Source organism: Tetranychus urticae, chromosome 2 (assembly GCF_039701765.1).
Source record: "Tetranychus urticae isolate SD_2017Ah chromosome 2, NJAU_TeUrti_SD_1.0, whole genome shotgun sequence".
Taxonomy (NCBI): domain Eukaryota; kingdom Metazoa; phylum Arthropoda; class Arachnida; order Trombidiformes; family Tetranychidae; genus Tetranychus; species Tetranychus urticae.
Genome location: NC_142959.1, coordinates 12,437,638 through 12,464,880, shown reverse-complemented (window position 1 = coordinate 12,464,880; position 27,243 = coordinate 12,437,638). Strand labels below are relative to the sequence as shown.

Genomic DNA, 27,243 nt, shown 5'->3' with positions numbered 1-27,243 from the left:
TTTTATTCAGAAAATGAAATCTGATTAACATTCAAGGTTGACTGATTATTTTACTTGAAATTAATTGTTATTTATCAAGTAAATAGAGTAAAATTGATTTATCCTTTTCTCATTTTTAATATCATTTGTTGCCTAGAAAAAGGTGGAAATAAAACGATTCAACTTGATTGTGTATTGCAGCAAGTGATTACAATGATTCAATTGAGTTTGAATTTCCATTGGAAAATAATCATCTGAATTGAGGGAAAATGAACAGAAAATGATTTATCTGTTTGATAGAGAAAAATTTGGCAGATCAATTGACCATGATGTTGATGGGAAAAGATGAGAATGAAAAAGTGTCACCAATTTAGCTTTTGACAAACTATTTACAATTTAAATTGTTGGACAATTTAATTTTTGTTTTCCCTCAAAATTTACTAACCAATTCAATTTGTCCCTCTGGTGACATATTTCATTGAATTTACCGTTGGGAGATGAAGATGAGCAGAATGATGAGAAGAAATTTGTAATCTTTTTTAGACTGTTTGGGTTGGAGAAAGAGGATGATGAGGAAATGTAAAGATGCAAAGTTTAAGGTTTCGATTGAATGTGAAGGAAGATGAAGATGAATGATGATTATGATGATGAAAAAGATGAGAAGCTGATTGAAAGTCACTAGAGATTTTTCAAGAGGGAAACAAGAGAAAAACAAAGAGCATGGAAGATGGGAATAGGAAGAGATGAAGAAAAAAATGGTGATCATGATTGGAATGGTTCATTGGAATGATAATATCATGTCAAAATATGTTCCTAATGGATTTCAGTCTCACAAGTTTCATCAGTCTCATCTTCACCATTATCTTCTTCTCATTTGACTTTTTACTTCTCAAATGAAACAAAGTAAATATCAGATGAAGAAGGAAAAAACTGCAACAAAAGACTAATCAATGGTTGAGTTTGTGATACACTTTTGTCAATAAAATGATCAATTGTAAAGTTTACAATGATCTGACTCTGAATGGTATTTTTGATGGGGCGAGAGTGACTTTGTTAGGTTGAAAAAAACATCTCACAGATGCAACGTGATGTGAAAAGGGTAATCATGAAAATGTAAATTTTTTACGTAAAAAGGCTTTTTGTGAGTTTGTTTTTGATGGGACTGAGTAGCTTTGCTGGGTTGAAAAGGACCTCTCATAAGGCTTTGGATATATTTGCTCTTGTCTCATTATTACACAGAGCTGAGTCATTTCACAGGTTGAATAGTTTTCATTTTAACATCATTTTCAGACTTTTGAATTATCTTCATTCTATTCATCCTATTCATCTCGATCATCTTCACCGTCATCAAAATAATCGTCATCTTTATCCTCTTCATCTTGATGGGTCAAAAAGACTGTTTTTACCATTACATTTGATGACTTGAACAATTGTACTTCTCCTATTTTTTTGGTTGACGCAGCACCAAAGCTAAAAGCTTATTTATTTCATCTACAACACAAAAATCGATATGCAATTTATTTTAACAATTTAATCAAGTCACATATGTAAAGGGCAAATGTTACATTATAATGAGGGAAAAGTGAAAGGAAATAACAATTTATAATGTGAAACTGGGATAACAACAGGGCCAAGATGCTTCACCGGCAAAGAAGCTAAAATAATACTTAATCAAGTCAACTTAAATTGATTCCCTTTGACGAGAAATGATTAAAGCTGAAATAAAGAGAGAGAAAAAGGAGAAAAAATAGAAGAAGAAATCAAATGAAATTAATTTAGTTATTATCATCAGTTGACTTATTAAATCACTTGACACTTGATGGTGAGTCAACCTGGAGTTTGTCAGCACCATTATCATCAGTTGATATACACTTCAAGTTATTGTCATCCATATTTTGCTCAAATCAAATATACTTTTATCCTTTAAATCTCTCGTCAAACTTGCAACTTTTTTAATTGCAGCCAAATATTACAACCATAATTTCAATCCTCAATTGGCTGTTGATTTGGTGTCTTTACATGGTTAAATTAACCTTCATCATCTGATTATCTGAGAAATGGGGAAAAAAGCAAAAAGGTTATTCAGTTTGTGTCTAACTTTTCAATTTTTTGGTTCAACTTTTCACCCTTAGGTTCAATTCAATCTCGCAAAGTGTCAAAAAAGTGTCCAAAAAATGAAAAAATAAAAACTCAAGATGTACCAAAAGACTATGATTATGATTACAATTTAATATTACCTTTAAGGTTGACATTACCTTAAAGGCAAATATAGACAACTTTTGTTTGAACCATTTGAAAGTATTTCATTAAAAATGAAACCTTTCATCTTTGCTCAATTTAAATACTGAATCACTTTTTTTGATTCAACATTAATTGTTCAATTTAGAGCACATTTGCGAACCATTTGTAAGTATTAAATGTAATATTAAATGACTTAATGATAATCACAGTTGATGGAAACAAATGGGCGCATATTGTCAAAATAAAAATGTTGAATCAAAATTCTTGAGCATCTTTGCGATAATCAGGATAAATAGTAATCATAACAGATTGACAATCCTTAATTAATGATAATCAATCAGCTAAAGATGACTAAATGAGATAATAATTGGAAGGGAAAAGACTGGAAACTCTGGAAAGGCAAACTAGATTCAACTGAACATATTAATCTTGAATGCTAATCATAAGTTGATCATTCTAAAGATACAATGATTAACCCTAATTATGAGAAGTATCAAAAATTAATGAACCAAAGGTAAAGATGAAACCATAAACAGTAGCAATCGTTTTTAATCCTAATTCCTGGCCAATCCAATAAATCCAACGTGACTTTGGACTTGATGTATGAATATGGATTAGCGTCAGATATGTTCATTTATATCTCCAATTATAACTCAATATTTGAAAATGTCAGTTCCAAAAGGTAAAATATTGTTCCATGATCAAAGCTGCAAACCTGAAAATGTTGAAAGATCAAGAAAATATATATATATATTAATATAACCTGAGGCATAAAAAAGTCTCATAAGACATAAATATATGGATAAATATAATATAAAAAATGTTTCACTCACCGTAGGAGAATTGCGATAATTTTTAAGGTAAAAAAAACCAAGAAATATCTTGATGTGTGTTATGATAATGAGGATAATGTATTAATATATGAATACACAAAAAGATATATAAATTGATTAGAAGGTGAAAACAAAGTTGCCAAAGTCAAAATCCTACGTTATTATTACCTTTTTGGGTAAGTTGCTTGTTGCTGTTGTTAAAATAATTTGAACAAGTGAAAAGATATATATTAATATCATCATAAATCTCATTGGTAAACATTGTGAATGATAGTGAATAGCCTTACAGGCAAATTGATTGTTATTAAGATGAAGACTTTTTTACTTACCTGTGACTTGTTCCTCTTCCTATTCGTCTTGATCATCCATCAGAATCTTCAAGTAACATGAGCTTGAGCTGCAAAAATTTGAAAAAAAGAGCTGAGTACAAAATAATGATAATAATAATAAAAAAAAGAGAAGATAAAAGCAAATATTCAAGTTAAAAGATGGAGAGACTGAAGAGGAGGTAAAAGATGAGAAAGCAATAAAATTGAATTAGAATTCAATTTATTGTATTTCATTCTGTTTTCACCATTAATTTTAAAACTGAACATACAAGTGCAATAATTTATAATGTTACTGCTAGTGTTGTTCAGATCAATATGAGAGTATCAACATTTAACAATCATAAATTGATGAGAATGATGAGTAAGAAAATGCACTAAAAGATCAATCTTTTTTGCCAAAAAATGAAGAAAGTATCACTTTAAAATTTGGAGGAAAAAACGACACCAAAAAGAGGTCTTGATTCTTGCTTATTATGTTAAGATGATTGAAAGGATCTTAATTTTATCATATCTGCCGAAGATTCATGATGATGTCTTCATATATGTGAGTGTGTGGCTGTGTTTGTTCAATCTGAAAGTTGTGATCAAATGAATAGCCCAAATGATGATGGTTCATAGACAATTTGATGTTTTTTTTCAATTTTTTTCTCGCTTTTTCCTTTCCTCTTTTTTCTGACTTTGCTTTTGCTTCAAAGATAGCTGAAGATTCTTTGGGTGAGGAGGAAAACAATAATGATAATATCTGCAGATAGTTTTATAATATCTTTGATATTTTTTTCTGCTTCATATATGAAAAGTTGAGATATTGCATGGAGAGAGAAAAAAGTTGAGAGTTTATCGATTTCTCATCATCAGCATCTTTCCTCTCTTCCCATTATCATCACAAGTTATTATATTTCTCTTTCTCTCTCCCTGTGTTTCTTGTTTTCAATTGAATCTCATGTTTCATCTATGAAGTGACTTTTCAGCAAAAAAAGAGAGAAAAGAGAAAATGAAACTAAACGAGAAAGGAAAAAACAAAATTTCAAATGATTAGATTTTCATTCAATTTCTTGTTATTCCATATTGAATTGAATCTTTTTTTCTCCTTTTCTCTTCTTTTTTTCACATCTTAACTTTGAAGTTAAATTAATTTGAATTTCTTAATATAAGGCAAAGTAATTTAAACATTTCTAATCAATTATTTGGGGTCATATTTTAACTCCTTACTTGAATTTCATCAGATTGTTCCTTCCTTTTTTTTTGCTTTGAGGTTTTTTATTCATACTTGTCCATGGGGAGGTAAACATAAAAGTGTTTCGAGTTCAAGAGTCTTGTTTAAATATTATGTTGGCTAAAGATGTCAAGATGATGAAAGATTGTCTTTAATAAAGAATCAAATATTCGATGTATTAGTATTGGAACAATGTTCATCCAATTTTGGATTATTTTGTTTGCTGCTGCTGTTGAGATGAAAATACATAAACACTCTTACCTCTAGTAACTTGTTTTGACACATAATATAAAATAACAACATGGCTTAATACATGGTAACACAACCTTATCAAAATTATTAAAATTATAAAATGATTGGCATCTAATACTAGTTAGAATCAGAATATATTCAAGTATAATTTAAAGATAATCAATTCCGAAAAATATGATTCTTTTATTGCGTATTTTTTGCCTATCAGGTGTCAATTTTTTTATGTCGCCATCTCTAGTGAAAAATGAACACAATTTAACGGAAAAATGTCATCGGTCAATCAAACAAAGGGTTATTTTGGTTGCAAAGCTAATTTTTTTAATTTTAATATTTCTATTAATTTAAAGTTTAATTAATTAGTGTTTTATTTGATTTATTATAATGGTAAACCAATGTATATTGTGTTAACATGATCATTTTATAATTTGATAATGTTGTCAAAGACAAACAAGAAAATACTTTTTGGTTTAATGTTTACTTTTGTTTGAAATAAAAATGGTGAGTAGCAATTTTTGCTTTCTGTTCAATACAAATTACAATGGTAAATGACCATTCAATGGTCTATTATCAACTTTTCCTACCTTTACAAAAAGTAACTGGTCATCATTATAATCATCATTCTCATCTTCCAGCTAGTCTTTATGAGCGTTTTTATCTAGACAAAGTGGTCCTTTTCATCTTTTTTACTTATCTTTTTTTCTCCTCCAAACTTCTATTGCTTTATTATGTTGCTTTTTGTAAACTCAATCATAAACAATTACCTACAAGTTACCTGAACATTATCTTAATATTTTATTTCTTTACGCTCTTTTGATATATCAAAGTATTCATTGACCATTGGTAATGCTTCGGAAAGGTAAGGAAACAAATATTTAAAGCCATTTAGAAATGACAGATTTGTTTTGATGTTTTTTTTCACATCAATTTTGCTTCGTTTAATTACGTTACTTGTGATTTGTACTTGATATTTTGTTATATTTTCATATCACCATTTTTGTCTTGATATTTCAGATTCTGTTTGGACTTTTAGATTTCTCTTTCAGTTTGGTGTTCAACAATGTAACAAAAGTCAAGCATGTTTGGGGAAATACTTTCATCATCAAACATCCAGAAATCTAGGAGTTGAACAAAAAAAACGAAGAAATGATTGAAGATAAACAAGACTGATGAATGAATCAAATATGATCAAGACAACTAACACTGTAAGTAAATAGTAAACATTGATACACTTCAAAAGGAACTGCTTTGTGATTTTTTACCTGAGAATCTTCCTGAAAGAAGACAAGGCTTTTTCTATTGAAACAGGTCAAAGTAAACTAATGTGTAGTAATGGTCATTATTCAAAGGAAACATAGAGCGAGTTATAAACTTTTTTTTGTTGTATTATAAAATTTACGGTCATTTTTTAAAATCATCTTTTTTATATTCTTCCTCCTTCATCTTCAGGTAAATTGACAAAGGATCTTACAGCTATTCAATGGACTATAATGCAACCTTTAATGCCCAAAGCAATGATAGTAACTACTCTAATGGTCAAACTGAACACACACAAAGACAAACCATGTAGGTCATATATGGATGTTGGTTTCTCTACAAAAAGGGTTACAAAGAAAAGATTTTAAATTGTTATTGACAATATGTGACAATTTAAATTGATTCACCTACGGAAAATGTGAAAGATAACTACAGTTGTTTACAAGAGAAATGATTTCTTAACAGTATTTACTCTGTTTTTTTTGTCTCTTTTCGCTTACTACCTTTGAGTAACCTGTAATTTCTAGCCAATCATAAGCTGGAAAACCAGGTAAAAAGATGAAATTGCTTTTTACCCTTAGGTTAAAGTCTGTCAGATAATTTAACGAACAGTAAAAAAGCTAGGTTTAGACTTGCTGATGGATCGAATGAAAGATGAAGATGAAAAGGATAGGAAAAGTTACAGGTTTTTATCTATTAGTCGAGAAAAGATTTAGTCTTCGTTGATCAATCTCAACAATGTTGATAAAAAAGCATCTAGTTATCGATATTTAACTTGTCAAGACAACTTATTTAGTCGATCAACTATTCATTGATTAATCTGTCATCAATAATCATTAATTAAGGTAATCACTTTATTAAATGTAACCAGCTAACTGTGAGAATCAATTCTGAAATTGAAATAATTTTCAGTAGCCTTTTACTTTTTCTTAATCTTACTATATTTACGAGTATAAACATTTTTTGCTCTTAGCTAATTGAATAATAATGTATTTATTTTTCTCATTTTGCCATCATTTAATTGCAAAATTGAAAAACAAATTTAATGTTGCCCTAGAATTAATATAAATCTAGTTCTTTAACATTATGCACTGAATTTCATTATTAGAACGTAAATTCAAAAGATTTCCGTGTTTAAATGATAAGTTTCTTTTTCTGTTGTCTAGAATGAGATTGCTTGATAAATCATGTAAAACAATCAAAACTGAATCATAATTTAAGCTAATTTCCCATTGAAAGTCTGATTTACTTGTGCAACAAAAATTCAATAAGCTTTTAAGAATTTTGTATTTCAAATTAGTATGGAAAAGTGAATGAAATACAAAACAATACATCTATTGAATTGTTGAGAAACAAAAAATTTATTATTACAATCTGCATTAATTCATGAGGTTGTTATAAATGTAATAATAAATGTAGGCAAAGAAATTAAGTTATGCATTTTACGACTAAAACTTTATTTCTATGGTTACATAATCTTATTACAAATAAAAATATTCAGTTCTAGATCAATGTTTTTCATTTGCATTATCATCATTATAAACATGATTTTAATCATTCTTTTTTTCTCTCTCTTCCTTTCAGTTCTTTTCAATGTTACCCTTTCACTTGGTTGAATACTGGAGTTGCTGTTGATGATGATAAGATGATGGAGGATTATGGTGAAGATATAATGAGATGGTTATGACGAGGACCAGGACGACGACGGTGGTGGTGGTAGTGATGATAATGATGACGATGAAAAGCTATAACTGCAAGATGATGTAAAATGAACGAGCATGAGATTCTGGTGAGAAAAGGAATCAAATTTAAGTGAAAGGAAAAGTTGAAAAGGATTCAAATGTGAGAAATTTAGTTAAATAGTTTGTGGGCTTCATTTAATTAAACTTGTTAATTGTATACTACCGGTATGATCGGTTATGTATGTTATAGATGTAAAACACCTTAGTTAACTCCTTTTCACCATCATCATCATCAGCTTGTTTTATAATCATAGGTTTAGATTGTGTTGTTTTTGCTGTTGTTTTTTCATTACAACATTGAATTTGCAAAGGAAGAGCTGATGAGGAGGATGATGAAGATGGAGATGGCAGAAACAATAAAAAACGAGAAAAAGGTTTGGGTGCAAGAAAAGGTTAAAAAAGTATGGAAACAGTTTAAAAAAAAACAAAACCTTCCCGAAGGCTGTTGATAATTTTTTGTTCATCATCATCATCATCATTTTTTATCTTCAAAGTTTCTCTTAATATTTTGTTTCTTTCCCAACGATAACTCATTCCATTGCTAATAACTGTCAAAAAGCAAAGTTGATCCAAGTTGCACCACGAAACAGCAAAATAACAACAATAATTATACAGCTGATGTTTGATACACTTTGGTTGCTCCACTTCAATCAATACATCTTACAATAACAGCTTTTTTTGCCAGCAAAAATGTGTCCATCAATTAATGGTAATGAAAAACGATAAATGATGGTAAATTTTGTAATAGTATTTAGCTAATTATTAGTTATTGGCTTAAATACTGATACTGTACACGATGAGCTGCAGAAGCCTGAAAAAGAAGCTCAACCAATTACAAGATTGTTGATTTAATTTAGTGTTAAAGTTATCTTTTTTTACCTTGTCAGGTTGATGAAATGTACATGTTTTTTGTAATCAATAGTTGCATGATTTATGTGAATCTCATGATTGTGTGTATTTAAACAAATGATGTTAGGTAATAAAATAAAATGAAATATAAATTTGTAATTTAGCATTACATTTTTTACTAATCTTGCTTCATTTACCTGTGTTAACAAGTTTTCATCGACAGCAATTTAATTTCATTTTACTGGATAATATTCAAAGCTCATTTATGTTTAAACATAAAACACATAAAAAATGTTTAGTTTTGTCGATCGTCATTAGGAGATAACCCCTAATTTACGACTGTTTTGTAGCCATGGCTTAATAAACGCCATTGGTTTTCAATCTAAAGCTTTTACTTTTTCCTCTAGTTTTGATTATAACTCTCTGCTATTATCATTATATTTATTAGGGTTATTATTGATATAATCAACAACATCATCATTGCAATAACTTGTATCATCATCATCTTCCCTGTCATTCTCAGTTTTCATTTGGTAACGATTCAGTGTTTTTTTTTATTTATCCGTATATCAAGTGTTTGTACTAGAGTAAATGAGGAAAAATTATCATCTCTTCAGGACTATCAACAGAACTTTCACCATCATCATCATCGTCAGCATTGTCATCATCACCATCTTTTTCATTCAATATCTTTGTGAGAATATCTTATTTATCTATTAAGTTGCCAAGCAACTTTCTCAGGAGGCTTAAGCTAACTTTGATCATTTTTGTTTCATATTCAATGTCTTTTTTTCCCTCTGTCTCTGTCCTCTCTCTTTTCAGCGTCACCTTCGTCTTTATCTTCATCCTTCTGATGGTAAATCTTGAGAATGATGATCATTTTCATCATGACAAACAGATCAACATGGGTTAACCAACATGTTTATCAACCCATCAGCTATTTTGTTCATCAAGGTAACTCTGTCCTTATAATTATCTATCTATCAATCTACAACTTGACTATCTTTCATTTCATTTTGCTTTCTTTTCTATCTTTTTCCTTCATCTTCATCAGTTTCGCTTTTTATTTCACTTGCCTGACATTCCCACTGTGATAAAATAAGATATTTCTTCATTATTACTGCTAGTTAGTTAATTATTACAAAGTAATAAGCACATATACATATCTATAAATTCATCCTTCCGAAGAGAAAAAAAATAGTTACCATTTTGTAAGCTTTAAAGTTAATTAGCATCGTTTTTCCTTTTCATTTTCATCTTTGCCTCTCTTTCTGCTGCTGATTAGTCGTTTTAATTAACATCACTTTTCATGGGATCCATTTTTTTTCGGTACATAAAAAATAAATAATAGTAAACTTCTTAACTTGTTTCACCTTAATAACCAAAGAGATGAGATGAGGTTAATATGTATATAATTCAGAAAGAGAAGAGAGGAAAAAATGTTGACAAATATTTCCAGTTATGATTCTAATAATATTTACTTTTTTCTCCCATCCAGATTGGAATAGTTGAAGGAACCATCAAAATGAAAGATTAAACTCTGTAAGGTCAATTGAATTATGTCAATGGTTGGACTTTTGGGACAAAATTTAAGCTGAATAAGTGATCAATATTGAATATCTTTTATTCAAATGATGAGACCTTATGTTATCTATTGCTTGGTCCTTCCCTTTGCAACAATCCACCTTGTAATGTCATCTTATTGTGGTTAACCAAAGAGATCCAGGAATAAAGAAAGGAAGACAAGAATCCAAGATGACGAAGGTGATGGGAAAAGTGAATTGAATTGGTTAGGAAGAGAATCTCAATCTTACCCATTCTCATCTCACTTAAACTGATGACCTAAGGTCACCATTTAGATGAAAATTGTGTCATCTTCGGTCAGCTCTTTTAATGGGCTTACAGATTATACTGAGAACTGTAATTTAACGTTGTATTTGTGTTGGTAATTGATCAATTGAAAAAAATACAAAATAAGAAAAGGTAAAATCCAAAATCAAGGTAAGTATGACACAAACAAAACTGGGAAAAGAAAAGAAGAAAATGATGATTCTCTCCTCAGTTCATGTCCATTGAGAGTAAACTTGAATACCCTATTATATTTCACGAAGAAAAAAGTTATGCATTGAAAGGCCTTAGGGCGACAAAAGGTAACTTGAATCTTTAGGCAATCATCTTTTTTCTCACTTACCTTTTTATATCAATAACTTTGTCAATTCCCTGAATTTATCGCAATCGCGGTCAATATGTTTGAATAGTCACCTCATCATCTTCATCTTTCTTCCTAGACCTTTTCTTGTCCCTTCAATCCAACAACAATGTCAATCTCGTGTGATCAAGTAAAGTGTAAGGTAAAGTGAATAAGTCTTTACCTTGACTTTTTTTTCCACTCTTGCTAACTTGCTAACTTGTTTTATTTATATACACTTACAATCACAGGTAAATCACTTTGGAATGTTATTATATTGATGATCAGATCGTAAAATTGGAAATACTTGAGAAGGGAAAAAAGATTGTTCATGTTTGCCAAAAAAGCAAATCAAATCCAAATTTATGTTGATGATTTTTTTCGCTGATGTTGTTGATGGTAAATTTCAAGTGTTGTTTACTGTTTATAATTTTCAACACACCATTAAGTGTTGATTTAATAAGAGAAAGAAAGATAAAGTTATTCAACATTTAAACGAGTTACTGACTTTTGAGACAATTTATCATAATTTATCAATCATAAAGTCTCAATAAATCAGCCAAAAATATGATTTGTGCTATTTTTTACACTCTTCAGAATTATAATTAACTTGCATTTCCAGTGGCGATGAAGTAAACGGAACAAAAAAATTCATATAAATGTTGAAACAAATTTCTTCCATTTCTTCCATTGAAACGTTAATGAAATCAACATTTAAATGTTTTCACCATCACCATCATCATCAATGTCATCTACATAACTGGAGAGAGAGCCTTTGTTTGTACTGCAAAATGTTGGGAAAAGCCTTATTAGCATTGAAGAAACGTTGACTTTATCACTTTAAATAAACTGCTTAACCACAACGTAATAAGCTTGAGAAAACTTTTTTATTTTCACTTTTTTTCAATTAACGTCAAAAAAGTGACACAAACTCAACTTTTTATTTCTCTCTCCTGTCTTGTGTTGACCATTATCATTATCATTATTTTTGTTGCTTCCTCAGATTCCTCTGTGAACGTGCTAATAACGTTTCCAACGACCCTTCCATCATTATTATCATCATTATTGTTATTATCTTTTTTTATTCCAATGGTTCCTGATTACAACTTCGTTCCTAATGATTGAAAAAAAAGTCAAAGAGGTTCAAATGAGTGGAACATCTTGGAACGTGTCAACATTTTTATTACTTACCAAGTCTTTTTTTGACTACTTTACCTGTGAGAAGGTAACAAATTGTTTCATTTGACTGGTAGCGATCAACATAAACTTGCTTGTGAATTCAGGCTCAAAGTAATTTTACAATTGATGAAAACAAAATACTTTTTTTCAACCTTTTCTCATGAATCCATGTAATGATGTAGACAAACTGCTCAATAAATAATAATAATTATATAATATAATAATATCACCATTATTTGCGGTTCATTTTCCTCTCTTCACCTTCCACGTTGAGTTTACTTTTGCAGCAATGATGATTGTATTTGAAAACGGTAGGACCATTTCATCTTGCATTAGCTCGTCGTTAGTTTTATAGCCATCGTTATTTTGCTCAATACTTGATGTTGGCCATCATTGACTTTTCAAAGGTTTTATGCCAATGTTTACTCGACTTTATGACAAAAGTTATTGAAACTTTACTGGTATTAAAAGGTAATTTTGGAAATGCAATTAAATTCACCTTTGAAAGTGTCTTTTTTTTCTCGCTGGTTTGCTATGAGTTCGGGTTGGATGTGAGGTTATATATTGTCTTTTAATTTTGTTGGATATTGTTGATTGATGCTCAGTTATTTTAGACTAGTTAGCAAACATAACTTTAACGATTAACTTTATAACGTTGATGGAAAAGTTATTTTACTCCTTTCACGTAGGAATGCAAAGGTGAATTGTGAAGTATCAGCAACAGCAGAAGCAGCAAAAAAAGTCAACAAGATTTAATGAGTAATGGTCTTTTAATGAGGTTCCGGTTTATTTGATATTTTGACGGGTTCTTTTAAGAATCTAGATAAATGAATGGAGGAAAGAAGAGAAAAAATATAAAGAGAATTAGGTAAAGTTTTCATACATTTTCTCAGTTCAATATCAAATTAGGAACTCTGAAAAGAAGTAAAATCAAGGGATGAAAAGAAGACAGCCTAATGGATTGATGATGAGGTACTGAGGAAGAAAGGGAAAGAGAGATACTTTGTGGCGTTCAATAAAAGAGGATATGCAGAGAGAGAGGAGGAGGATGGAAGAGATGAAAGAGATGGAAAGAGAGAGTTAGAGGATGGTGACTGGAGTATGCACAAAATATACAGTAAGCCGGTGGCAAGGAAAGTTTGTTAAAAAGCACGATAAATATAAAACAGAGTAAAAGGATGTCTTAATGAATACCTTTCCATAGGAAGGAAAGGCAGGTTACAATCACAATAAATATACTGAAAAAGCCTTTTCTCTTCACTCAGTCTTGATTCCTTTCCTTTCTCCTACTTCTTCCTTCAATTTACCTTTACAATTCCATTACCTATGAGAACATTAATAAACTACATGTATTCTTTGATCCAACAATAACAGCAAAGCAAAAAAAAGAATCCTTCTTTACCTGGTTTACGTTAGCAATAAACAAACGATAAAAGGTAAAAAACATAGTTTCACTGTTATTGTGGGGTTATTGATGTTTGCAGATATTAAAGTAGGAGTATCGGTAGCCGGGATAGCAAGAGGGTTAAAAAAGCTTTTTTTTAACAAGCCAAAGCCAACAATCAAACAGCAAAAATGGCATTAAATTATCTAAAACTGAAATCATATAGCTAAACACTCAACACAGCATTTACAACTCTTTCACGACCGACGGTTTACCATTTATCAACATCTTTATTCCTATTGACTTGTTTGTTTGATTGCTTTCTATGTATTTAAAGACAAGGCCAATGGGTAAGAAATGACCATTGATCATGTGAATAGAAATGGTAAGGTTACCGGTTAAATACACATTTACCTTTAATCACACACTTTATCCATGAACCATTTTCAATCTGTTTATATAGCTTTGTTTAACCAAGAGTCGAGGTAGATGTAGGATGTTAGTTAAACATTGATGTTTCCTCCTGTAATCTCCTTCTTTGTCTAGATAGCTTTATTCCTGGCCTTTGAGGTTCCTGTTGACAGCAAAAAGAAAAGGTAATGTTACTGATATTGATGAGTCAATTTTATAATTGATGTAATTTCATTCAATAAAAATGTAAACAAGCAATGCAGCAGCAACACACACAAAAAAAGCAGCAAACTAGATGTACTTTTTTCTGTAAACATGAACGGAAACATCATAGTACAAACTGCAAACATAAAAAGCAAACATTGAATTGATGAGTTGTAAAGATACTCACAAAAGGAATCATCATATATCAGTTTTGATTAGGATCACATCAAGAACCATCAGTCTTTCCAAGACTGTTGATAATTTTTCCATTAAATAAGTCCAAGGCAGCTAAAGAGGATAAAAGGTTTGATATGAGATTGTTAGTTGATAGTTTTTTGCTAAAAAGGTATCAATTTTCTTACTTTTTTGAGCTGCCATGGTTGATAATATTCATCATATTTGCTGGAAATAGAAAGCTAATGTAAAAAAATTCACAAGACTCTGGTCACTATCATTTTATGACTGCCTTTTCATTACATCAAATTTGTTGACGTTATTATTTTGGGATCGTCGTAATCATGTAATTTCACCGAAGAGAAATGAATCAAAAAAAGATCAAACACATCATATATAATATAACCGGGTTAATCGATTCTGTCAAAAATTTTGACACAAAAACTGTTTTGATAAATTGAACTAAATATGGCGCCTTGGTAAACTGAATCATTGTCATTGGACAATCAATCTTTTTGTTTAAGGCGGTTTTTTTGCTTTTACCCTTTGCTGTTGAAGAAAGTGAAAGCCAAGTGGCAAGAATGCGAAAAAATTTCATTGTTATGCAATCAATTTGGTATCCATGTTTTTTGTGCGTCTCTCTCTCTTTGTATTATTAATCAAAGTTGACTATTAATAATAATTATTTTTATGAATTTGTATTGTGAAAACAACAATAACCGGTTCGACCTGAATTGAACATGTCCTTAAAGATCGTTGTTATTAAATTAAACATCAAACGAGGAACATTAATCCAAAGGAAAAACAATTTTGGTTAACCATTAGCTTTGTAATGTGAGTATTTTTGGCTTTATTTTCTCACTTTTTCTTCTCCTTTCATCATTATTATTATTGTTATTCAAGACTGTTTTGATCAAACATTCATCTTTTAATCTTGATCACTAGACTTAACTAATCATTCATCTTCATCTTTTTTGACTCTTTTTCTTTACTGCACAGGACACACTTCATTACCATTGACTTGTCTTGTTAACATCAAAAGTTTTGCATGCGGATGTAACATTTCCTATTGTGGACATATGGAGATACAATTCTCCCATTAAATGGATGGAACCATTGGATTGCAAGTACTAATGAACCAATTTAGAGTAGATTATTGCCTCTTCAATTCATCTTCTAGCCGCCACAATCGTCAACCAAAATAGTCTTGGAGTCGGTTTTTGAGTCGGTTTTTTACATTTTTTGGACTTTCTCTATGATCAATTGATATTTTCACCGCTTAAAATGTTATTTTTTGGTTTGAGAAAATATTAATTTTTCAGGAAATGTGGAATGTAATGCAAATTTGGTATTTTATCTTGATCATTACATGTTTACTTAAAGTTTGCGGAAAAATGCATTTCACATGGAGAAAAATCATCATCAAAAGACAGAGAAAAAAGTTTCCAACATACTTTATTTCTAATTTGATTGTTTTCTGTTCTAATACATAAAATGGTACATAAAATATTCTCCCATAGTATTATGTATTATTTGAATAAAAGTGGCAACATCAACACCAACAAAATGGTTAATGTAAGCTTCGGTGGTGCTTAATGTCTAATAGTTTTCATCGTTATTTTTTACTTATTTTGTTGAAGTCAAAAAAAGAGCAAAAATAAAGGTTGGAAAGTAATGGTTTTCAAGTATCAAACCATTGCACCTCATCTATTCTCAATGATGGGTCCCTTCAGAATTTTCACATCAAATAGTGTTATACACTCAGAAATTTACCTCTCGAGCAAAATATAAACAGCTCGAGTTGATGCATTTTACGACTCTTTTCTTTCTATTTCTATCCCTTCCAAACCCACCAAATACATCATTCAATTGTCTCTCCCTCTCACAGTTTATACCGTTAATTTAATTTTATTTTTTTTCTACTTTTATGAATCGCTATCCTTAGATTGTTAAAAACACTTGTCCTGTTTGGATGGAATCCTGCTGCAAAAAAATGAATAATTCACATGAATACTGTTTCTCTTTCTATATCACACAACACTGTTCATCATCTGCGTTACAAGAGCGATCAAGAGACACCATTAATATCAACAGCAGATGTGTACTTTGTAAAGTTTGGGAAAAGCAAGAGGCAACAAATTTTTTTTCCTCTACTTTTACCTGAAAGTTAGATGTGACAAGGATTTATTAATTTACTAATTGTTGCAGTTAACTAATGACATTTCATTTTTTGGCCAAAAAAAGAGTGGCAATTTACTAGAGGCGAAACTCAAGGAGAAAGTCAGAGAAAAATGAGAAACAAGTTGCCAATGACCATGTAACGGAGGTTCAACAACAGACTCAAGGTGATACTTCCGGAATAATTTTTCACCTCCCTTTGGTAGACATTTTTAATAGGTACTTTTCAACTTTATTTTTTGTTGTTTTCCTCCCCACCTTTCAAAAAAGCACCTTAATTTTTATACTTTCTTATTACTATCTATCCATAATGAAATGAGGAGTTTAACAGAATATGATGATGATTAAGAACTGTTTTAACACACTGTTTTTGCATTATTTTTCAAGTAATTTTTCCTCAAACATAGTAACTTACCCTGTGGCTTGATAGGTAACTCACTTACCTTTTACACTGAAAAAGAATCAACTAACAATCATCTTTCTCTCTTTCTCTTCCTTCAGGGCCTACTCAGTGAACAATTAATGTTAAAGCTCAAGTTAAAAGGACGGGCAATGAAGTTGTTGATGATAATATTTTTGTGACTAATTAGTACTCCAAACTAATTAACGTACAACACACGGTATCCTAGATGCCTTTGAATCAGTGCATAGATTCATTGAAAGTTTCTCATGAAGATCTACACCAAAGCAAAAGCGGAGGAGGGAAAAAAGGATGAACTGAAATATTTCAATATATTGCCTAAGCAAAGAGGCATTCTGGCTTTGATGGTCAACAAAAGAAGAGGAAAAAAGAGGATGAAAAGCAAGAGGAAAGAAGGCAATGAGGGAAAAATTTGAAAAATGTATCATTAGAGGTATTCTTCATGTAACATCATAAAAAACTCTGATCACATCTTGAACGATTCTTGGTGTAAAGTAGGAAAAGCTGTTAAAATTGTATTATAAATATTGAGAAAAAAAGGTAAGTAAAGGTGTGGTTAATGTTCATCAAATATACATGTATATATTTCTTGACGATTAAAGACCTCACACTATGCTTGTTCAAATTTGACCACGACAAGTCAATGCGTCATCATTATCATCATCAACTTGATCATTATTCTCATCATTAACATAATCTCATCTTTACCGATTTTCATCGTTTCTTCTTCATCGCTGTTCATCCCCTTCATCATCATGATAATATATTCTTGACAAAAGTAACACTAAATCCAGGTTTTACAGGGACGCCCATTGCAAATAACTGGTTAATAACTTGTTAGGGTCACAAATTAATTTCAAGAAAATATAAAGTGATCTAAATTGTGTTCCTCATCAACTAATGATTTCAATTACCAGAAATGTTCAACCTGTGATCTACATAAATGAGGGAGAACAAGGAAAAAAAGTTAACTCAACTTGGATAATAAATTGCTTTTAAATAGCAATTAATAATTGAAACACAAATAGACCTTATCTTCAAGCTTAAAACTGAACCCCTTTTCTTTCTGCCCTGAAAATGTACTACTCTTACAATGTAAGTAAATTAATGAACTTAACAATATCTAATTATATTCTTAATTTTAATCACTTTTTTTTCTCTCCTTTTCCTACAATCTCTTTATTCCCAGTTTGGTCCATTGAGTACAATGTTACAGATGTAAACCCAAGAAACAATTACAAAGTAGAGTTGAAAAATTAGGCGAAATCTGATTTCAAAAGTGATTTGCTGATTCAATCCAAGCTTTCGCGAGGAAAAACCTAACAATCTTCAAAAATTCTGTGGCTATATTATTAACCTTGCATGGATCTGTTTGCTCAACCAAATCAACAACAATTTCACGGTACAACTATTCACATGATGGTGACTCGGGCGTCAGTACATAATAACAAGAAACAATTCACGATCATTTCATTGATTTTACCGGTTTTACCTTAAACTTTACCAACCAATATTACTTGTTATTATCATTATCTATGTTTATTATTATGTAATGCATCTTACAGTAAATGCAGCACAAAAAAGCGTTCAAATGAAAAAGGAAAGTAAAAAATCTATTCTATTTGAACCAAATTCCCTATTTTTTTACTTCGGCTAACTTTTTTCTGCTTCTTCTTTTCTCTTTTTCAGATTCAACGGAAGTTACAGGAAACAAGAAAAAAATATATCTACAATGATTCAAGAACCATTCAATGTTACCTTGAAAAATGGGAATTCAATTTGTTTTCTTTAATGATCAAAATGATGATTAAGATAGATACACATTTACACAATGGTTGATTATCAATGAAAGCAAATATTGTTTCAAACCTTTCCTTCAATATAATACAATTTCAACATTTGTTTTTTTATTATTGTTTTCAGGTTAACTTTTGACTTGCCATGAAGATAGCCTTTTGTTTTATTGTTTTCACCAAATTCCCAACGAGTCCCATGATATACAGAAGTAATATAATTTAATGTTTACCACAATTTACCAAATTTCAAGTTAATATTTTTCTTTTCATTTCAACATTTGTTTTCAAACAAAACAAAAGCCTTTTCCTATCAATGTTACAGTTGATCTTTTTACTTCTGTTCATTTACAGGTATTGACTGATTATATTTCAACACATCCACAGTTATTGACTTTGGCTTTTCTGGATCAAATGGCCATTATATTTCAACTAACTTACCATGATATCCAAGTCGCCGATTGCCTGGGAAACTATCCATTTCAATGAATTATTTCATTTTTTTATTTCTCCTTTTTTGATTAACATAATTGCTAGTTGAAATGGCCCTTTTAATTGGCTCTTTATCAAAGCAATCAATCAACAAATAACTGAATCCTCAATTTTGTGTCTGTTGATACATTAATTATTTAATGTGTAATCAAATATTCATGTAAGGTTAAGGTTAAACCTGCAGACGCACAGTTTGCCTCTTAAATTGTAATCTATTTACACATTTAATATTGTTAGATTGCCCATTAGAGCCAATTTAATCATCATTTCATCTGATTTACAAGTAAAAGCATTGAATCTTATTTGTTGAACAGTGCAAAGCATTCAATAATATCACTTGTTAATACAATTAGAGTTGACACTTGAAAGAAATCAAATTTACATTAAAACCTCTTTTTTTTGTTTACACCGATTCTGATTAGGTTAAACAGCAATAGTAATTTAATTAATTATTTAAAATGTATGAGCAAAAATTAATCTGTTAAAATGAACCATTTCAAGATTGAAACGATTCCAATTGATGAGTGAAATTAAAAAAAACATTAAATTAAAGATGAAAATGATATCATTTAATTAATGGCAGCAACATTGCCATCCATCATAACCAAGTGAGTTAACTTTTCATTTTTCACAATTATAATCATTTTAACTTTCCATTTCAGATGAAAATCACAATCAAGAAACTGTTTGGTTTCATTTTGTTCATTTAAAATGATTGAATTGATTAATACAACAATTAAGATGTGCAATGGGTTCACTGAATGAGTTGAAAATTAATGCACAGTCAAGTTTATCTCAGCTTATGAAGCAGTTTATCATCTGTGCTTTTCAAGAGAAACAATCACAATTTATAAAGAAAATTTATTAATTACGAACAATTCATGTCACTTTACTTTTGAATTTTTCATTCAAACCATGATTAATCTTGATCCTTTCATGGTAAAGTGAAAGACTTGTAACAAAAGCTATTAATGTAAGTCAAAATACTTGAGCTTTTTTATTGATTTCCAATGTTAACTTGACATTGTCTTATTGGTTACACATTTGGCTTTTTGAACGTTGACGCTAATGTTGAGGTCAATGATCATGTATCATCTCGATGATCACATGAACTTTATTGACTCAATTAACAATCGTGACAAGTTAATTTCTATCGGTAATCATGAGAGATAATCAGTTGAATATGGAAAAAGTTGAAAGGGAATTTGGTAAAAGCTTTATAATATCACAGTCATGATTGAGATTTAAATTGATAACATTTCAAGAGTGTGTTTCCTATCGGATTGATCAATGTTATTATTGTCTCCGGAAACAGTTTCATCCTTATTAGATAAATGATCAGAATTTTATAGTCAAAGTAATTGCTGTTTTATCTTGTTCTTGGCTCAACAATCTGAAGAGACATTAAACTGGCATTTGCATTCTTGTAAGGATTGATTGAGAGATTGAAAGGTTTTCCTAATTCATAACACAAGTAAATACCTTTTCAAATTAAGTATTAATTTCCTTTAATTATCATAATCATTGACATTTTCTAGATCATTTCTTCTCATTCTAGCTCATTAGCCCTAATACTTTACCTTTACAGATATTTGTCATGATTATGGATGAGAAGAAGAAGAAGAAAGGTTTCAATATTTACTCATTTATTTACAGCTTTATCAATCTTTCCTATTGGAGTCAAACATAATCATCATTATCATCAGGTTGATCATGAAAAAGTCACATCCAAAGGAAAAGCTACAAAATGTTATCTTGTTACTTGGTCAAGCATCCAAGAAACGTCCCTTGTGACGTCCAATTAGACGAAAAAAAAGATGATGAAGGAGAAAATAAAAAGGCCTTTCCAAAGTTTAATGATAATCCAAGGGAAAAGTTGAAACCTGAGAAATGTATTTGAGGTACAAAAAAAGATAGAAACAGGTAACCGTGATTCTGACAACTCGATATCTAATCCAAGACCTTTTCATACAACTTGCCAGTTTCATCTGAAGAAGTTTGTAGATGAAGAAAAAACGATCATCACCATGATCTTGATCATTTACACATCTAGTAATACATGTAGAATGTGGTTGAAAAGATGAAATGATGGTTGGTACAAAAAAAAAAGTCAACAGCAAGATGAATGTTGATTTGGTTTCTGTTGATGAAAAACAAATATTGATAAGATTGAACGAGATGATATGTAAATGGCCTTAAGGGTAAGATTTGGGCTTGAAACAAGTTAATACAGAGCGACGAACAAAAAGCTGTACAAAATGACAGATTGAATCCAGTTTTACAGAGAAAAAGATATTCTGTTTTTTGGTCAACTTTTTTTCTCTACCTTTTGCCCGGTTTGCCGTCTTGAAACAATCTTATGTTGATTATTTTATTGGATAATGTTTCATCAAAAATGACTCTCTTTGCCTTGATTTATCATCTTTCAACCGTCTTCCAATGTCAACAGAAGAGTGTAACAAGATGAGGAGGAAAACACTTATCAGCTTTAACTCAGAGTAACCAGAAAAGTTATCCGATAGTGTAAGGGAATCAAGAGAATCTCTTTTTTGTCTGTTTCTGTCAAAAAAGCCATGTAAAAAGGTAGCAGCAAACTCATCACCAGAAGCAGCTCTTAAACTTGTTCAACATCAACTACATCGGTTCAACTTGCAAAGTTAAACTTAAATAGAATTGGGCAAAAAAAGAGTAAAAAAATGGTTGAATCAACCGCTGTAGTTGATGATGGTAATGATGAAAGTAAAGATGGTAAACAGAGATGAACAAGGTTTAGATGATATACGATATCGTAGGAGGAGGTTGAGGGAAGGATGTTAATCGATGTCATTCCTCGGTATTCATTGTTGCCTTTGTTTCCCCTCTGATTACATGCTTATAACTTCTAGTTTATGTGCATAATAATGCATGTAATAAAGGTTGCCTGAAGCCAAGTTGATTGTTTTTATCTATACCTGGCTACTCTAATAATGGGACTGTATATGACAGGAACCAACGAGAGGAAGAGAGGAAAGAAGAAAGAAACATTTTCAAAGGGAAAGAGAAGGAAGGAAACAAGGTAAAGGTAAAGGTTTCCCTTTAAAATCATGATGTACAATTTACATTTGTATGCTTTGTGTGTGTGTTTTAAATCACAACCAAGAACATCACAATAGCAACATGCAATGAAACACGCAACCAAAGTGTTCATCACAGGTAAGATGAGGTTTTGTTTCTTCATTTTAATGTTTACCTTTGAACAAAAATTATAAAACATAAGCTCTTTAATACTCGATTCATTTGCAAATTTTATTTATTTATGTTTACCTTTTCATTTTTGCTTTTTTTGGGTTTTACTGAGTTTTGAGTCTTTACTGGTTCTGTGACTGGCAACTGGTAATCAAGGAGAAGATGAAAATTTAAAGAAATGCTAGTTATCAATGGATTTAGTTGAATGTTGTTAACTGGATAATAGTTGGATTGTTTTATAACCAATTGTTCAGGTATAATGGCACAATCGTGTTTTATTTTTTTCTTGTTGTTCATTTTCTTTTTTTCGGTTTACCGGTTAACCCATGTTGAAGAGGAGGAGGCTGATGAGAAGAGGATAAATGGAGAGTAAGAAGAGCAACATGATGAAAGGTGGAAGCTAAGGTGAAACATATCAATTAAAATGTATAATGATGCAAGCAGGTTGGGTATAAATATTGTATCTACAGTTGGCAATGGTTTTGTCATGCTTCACATTGTTTCCCATTCACATTGGTTGAGGTACCAAATGAGTGTCACAATTGTGATTAGTCTAATACCTGATGTGCCTGTGTGTGTGTGTGTTTCTTGTTGTCTTTAATGGTTCAATTGGTTTACAAGAGTCGCCAGCCGTCTGTGAATCTTTGGGTTAAAAGGAAAAGTAAATGTTGATGTAAAATGCAAGGTTGATAATGAAATGAAGATGCTGATGGTAAAGATGATGATGAACAATTTAAAAATTTGCAAGAGAATGGTAAAGGAGGAGGAAAAAAACAGAAGATCCGGATTCTGATGTCGAGCAAATCAAGGAGTGGTTAGTTTACCATGATAATGGATACAAGTCTTGTGCATACGATTTCATCCTCCATTGGCATATTTTAATACACACACGCATTGTGATACCTAAATGGTTATCATGAAGTTTACTCATGATAAAAGTGTTGATGAATAGGTTGCATGAAAAGTAAAGGTTAAGAAACAAATGGATATCAAGAGATTAAAGGTTACTTTAAAGGAAACATTAGCTTTTTTTTGGCCTACAGTGAAACAAGGGAACACAATGAAATTGATGAAATTCATTCAATTCAATTCATGATGTACATGGTACAAGTCTTTTTTTTCTGACAAACAGGCGATATAATTATTGTCAAGTGGGACAATTTTACTGAAAGGAAAATCATAGATCACTGTGAAAATAATAGACTAACACAGTCTTTACAGCTATCATTTTGTTCATTGATGGTGTCAGACAGAAATTCAAGTTGTTTCAAGACTAATGATGAAAATGGATGGTGAGACAGATTGAGAGGCATAAAGAGACAGAATGACAAAAAACAAGGAAAGTTGAGACACTTAAATGTAAGGTATTCATGTAACCAAAAAAAAAAGTGACAGCAAAAAAACCGGAAGAATTATCGACAAGCCCAATGTGACCGCATTGAGAATAAAAAATTGTCGCTTTCACTGTCTCTGTGTCTTCCTCCTCCCAGTCATTCTGCATCTTGACTGGTAACAAAAAATTGAGTCATCCTCTTGAGTTTGCCTCTTTCAGGATTTCCGTTGAAAAATGGTGAGTCCTTCAAGCAACAATAAATTAGTCCTACGCTTTTTACTCTTCAACTTTGTCCTCAGCAAAAAGTAAGCGTGCGACCCAGAGTTCAAGAATGGGTGAGAAACGCGTAAAAAGTGAAATGTGAATAAACATTTTTTAGGCAAAAATGAGGATAAATTGAGCTGCAGTTTGATTAAGTGAAACAGGCGAAAAAAGTGAAGACCAGAAATTGAAAAATAACTTGTGGACCAACATCGGCCAACTTGGAGTAAAATGAGGGCGAAGAGGAGATGATGAATGTAAGCTTACATAGCTGTTGTATTAAGTAGCATGTGGCACTTTACTTGTCACCAATAAAAATTGTAAAGTCAAGCTGATCGTCAGACAAGAAATGGTGGCAACAACAAGAAGACATTTAAAAGCGATCAGGTCAAAAATTATAGCTCTCAATTGACTTTGTCCTCATCTAAATTGGATGAAAGAAGGGTAGAAGGAAGATAAAGAGTGAGATAAAAAGTAAGACCAAGAGAGATGATAATGATTAGAGGAAGAGGGATTCAGATGAGTGAACATTTGAATAGCGCTATATCGTTTCTGTCATCTAGTTTCACAGAGAGAGAGAAGAGGAAGATAAGGAGAAGAGAGAAAAGCATTAAGCAGATGCCGTATCCGGTCTCGTGCTAGAGAGGGAGAAGAAGAAAAGTTCAGAAGACAATAAAAAAGCTTGAGGGTATAAAAATAATGGTAATCATAATGATGATAATGATAATAATAATGCATCAGGACAATAAGTCACACGTTACAATGAAACTGTAAAACCTTAGTTAATGCATAAAACTCCATCTACTGTTCATTATTAGTCTAATTTTCAGTGAATCTTCAAACAATTTCATCCGGCTGATTTTTTTTCCTGGAAGCTTAACCCACATTTTTGTGCATTAATCAAGGTTTTACGGTAATGATGTTCAGTGTGACCTTTAAAAATCGATAAAGTCTTGTGTCGTTATTTTTGTCCCTCAGTCCATTCAGTATTTAATGATAAAACATGAGCAACACTTTAAATAGCTTTGTATTTATAACCATTTAGATGTTACAGAAAATGAGAAAAAGTTTAAATGTGATTTAATATTTGTGTCAATTTGTGTTAAACAAAATGTAATATAAATTGGACTCAAGTTGACATGAAAAAAAAGAGATGAAATGGATGTTAATCGTACTTTGATTATTGTGTTATTTAGGATTGGGAATAAATGAAGGTTTAAGAAAAGTCAAAATATCATGAGGAGAAATCAGGAAAAATCAAAAGACATCGAAATTTGTCACAAAAGTGAAAAAAACAAGGCCATTTGATGGGTTCAATAAACAATACAGTGTTATTTGGAAACATTTTTCAAGACTTTTCTTCCTCTTTTTTGTTCATCCTTACATTAATACTTTTAGTATTTTGAATGAAAAGAGTTTCTTTTTTTCCATCTTCATCCTTTTCATCTTCTCCCCTGTTTGCTTTGCTTCTCTTATTCGGGATAAAAGATTCTGATGAAGAAAAAAACCTTAAGGGGAATGATCATGTGTTTGTATACAAAAGCTATACAAAGATGATGAGAAGAAAGTTGAATGAGAGTGATGAGAAAAGGTTGCAAGATGAAGATGAGAAGAGAGACAAAAATCACTAGAAAAGCAAAAAAAAGTTTACCATTAGTCAGGGAGGGAAAAATAGGAAAAATGAAGCTTGGAAAAAGGTTTTATTTGAGGAGAAAAATTTTCTCAGAATTGGCAGTAATTGGTTGAAAATGGATGACCTAGGTAACTGAAATAAATGGCATCAAAAGCTTATGAGGTTTCTGTCTCATGAAGCTGGTAACATCATCACCATAATCATCTTCAATGTTAAGGCAAGTTTGGGGAGAAGATGAAAAGAAGAGAAAAGATGAAAAAGATGAGAACAAGAAATACCTTGATATCAAGACAAACCACAGAGACTAATGATTTGTCTATGCAATGAGCGTGAGGTATTACTGTAAGTCAAAAAGTTGCCTTTTTCTTGATAAATTGAGTATAAAAGTTTATGTAAAAAACGCAAACACGTTTTTTTATTTCTACAGATTTTCGCTGGAAAAGTTGCATTTTTTTCCTCGACTCACAGAATTATCATTTTTGTGTTGTTATTCAAAATGGTTTGCATAATTTGACAGATTAACAGGGTAAACAGAGTGAGCTTTCATTCATAACATCACAGTTTCTGAGTTATCTTTTGAAACTTTTTTTTTCTTCTCTCTTCACTCTTTTACTCTATTAACACTGAAAATGATGAACGTTGTGAAAAGTCGTGAATCAAGATAAACATAATCTGAGAGTTATTGAGATGAAGGAGAAAGAAAAGTGAATACGGTAAGTTGCATTTTCATGTAAATTGAGTAAAAATGTATTATTTGCATTTGAAACTTCATTTTCAATCATAATTTTTGTTTAGTTGTAAGTGAGTAAACAAAATTAACTATGCAAGGTAACTTCATAAACATTGCAAATTAACTCAATTATAGTAATTGTGCAAAAATAGTCAACTTGATATGAATATATTGAATCCTTTGAGGAGTGAACATGAAATAATTTACAATTTTCCTGATCAATTTACAGACGATAAAAAAGTTCAAAATGAGATAATTTTCATTTATTAATAATGAGAATTGACTTTTTTGCATCGATTCAATGGAAAAGTTTTGCTGAAATAATGAAAAGCAACTTGTAATTAGAGTAAAATTTCAATGGAAACACAAATTTTCCAGAAATCAAATATCAGTTGTTGAGTTGATAGCAATTGGCATTTCAAGTTTATGAAGATTCGTGAAAATGAGCCTTTAAAGTATCAACATGTAAAGTTTCAATCATGATTAAGAATTGAAATTTCTAGCTACTGAATGTTGATCAATGGCCATCAAACTAATCACAGTTAGTTTGTGGGTGAATTTGGGAAAAGGTTTGTTACTCTTTTTGTTTCCCTAATCAATAGCATTGGCAGATGTGATGATCCGAGTTACACCTCAGAGTGGATTAAATTTGGGCGATTTTCACCTTCATTTTTGTTAATAATGAAAGTTGGATATGAATGGTAAAACCCAGTGAAACTGGAATCAGTATTTTGATTGTTACTTTGGGCGAAAGAGGAAATTTGGTGACTTGAAAGGATCAAGAATAATATATTAAAATGAAAACAACTAGAAAAAGGATGATAATGATGAAAGGAGGAGGAGGACGAAAGGGATCAAAAGCTGGTCAAAGAGTACTAAGTGCATTGGAATAAACAATGAGATGAACGGAATGAATGGTGAAAATAATCAGAAAATCAAGATGAT

At 30.8% G+C, this 27,243-nt stretch overlaps 4 long non-coding RNA genes across 26 annotated transcripts; 2 read left to right on the top strand and 2 right to left on the bottom strand.

Annotated features, from left to right (window-relative positions):
* Positions 1–1,495: 1,495 nt before the first annotated feature.
* LOC107360106 (uncharacterized) lies at positions 1,496–5,045 on the bottom strand. 4 transcript variants are annotated; one of them, XR_016199178.1, is made up of 7 exons: positions 4,857–5,045; positions 4,592–4,744; positions 3,383–3,450; positions 3,222–3,244; positions 3,054–3,101; positions 2,217–2,935; positions 1,496–2,029 (listed from the first exon to the last, which is right to left on the bottom strand). It is a non-coding gene; the product is annotated as an uncharacterized LOC107360106 (long non-coding RNA). The 4 variants fall into 4 exon arrangements; XR_001568228.3 differs by having other exon boundaries at positions 2,381–2,935; positions 4,857–5,042; XR_003082962.2 differs by having other exon boundaries at positions 2,428–2,935; positions 4,857–5,041.
* A 29-nt stretch (positions 5,046–5,074) lies between these two features.
* LOC107360238 (uncharacterized) lies at positions 5,075–12,314 on the top strand. 13 transcript variants are annotated; one of them, XR_016199175.1, is made up of 8 exons: positions 5,075–5,345; positions 5,672–5,703; positions 5,859–6,049; positions 6,294–6,410; positions 7,686–9,386; positions 9,515–9,646; positions 10,191–10,693; positions 11,132–12,314. It is a non-coding gene; the product is annotated as an uncharacterized LOC107360238 (long non-coding RNA). The 13 variants fall into 13 exon arrangements; XR_016199177.1 differs by adding an exon at positions 10,981–11,043 and having other exon boundaries at positions 7,686–9,646; positions 11,884–12,314; XR_016199172.1 differs by adding an exon at positions 10,981–11,043 and having other exon boundaries at positions 7,686–9,646.
* Positions 9,640–14,752, bottom strand: LOC107370412 (uncharacterized). 2 transcript variants are annotated; one of them, XR_016199179.1, is made up of 5 exons: positions 14,421–14,752; positions 14,246–14,346; positions 13,858–14,017; positions 10,174–12,878; positions 9,640–10,065 (listed from the first exon to the last, which is right to left on the bottom strand). It is a non-coding gene; the product is annotated as an uncharacterized LOC107370412 (long non-coding RNA). The 2 variants fall into 2 exon arrangements; XR_001570629.3 differs by lacking the exon at positions 9,640–10,065 and having other exon boundaries at positions 11,749–11,994; positions 12,072–12,878.
* Positions 14,753–14,796: 44 nt separating this feature from the next.
* Positions 14,797–19,690, top strand: LOC107370572 (uncharacterized). 7 transcript variants are annotated; one of them, XR_016199186.1, is made up of 7 exons: positions 14,797–15,066; positions 15,232–15,807; positions 16,178–16,629; positions 16,912–17,371; positions 17,611–17,926; positions 18,021–18,877; positions 18,979–19,690. It is a non-coding gene; the product is annotated as an uncharacterized LOC107370572 (long non-coding RNA). The 7 variants fall into 7 exon arrangements; XR_016199183.1 differs by having other exon boundaries at positions 16,912–17,926; XR_016199182.1 differs by having other exon boundaries at positions 15,232–16,629.
* Positions 19,691–27,243: the final 7,553 nt, after the last annotated feature.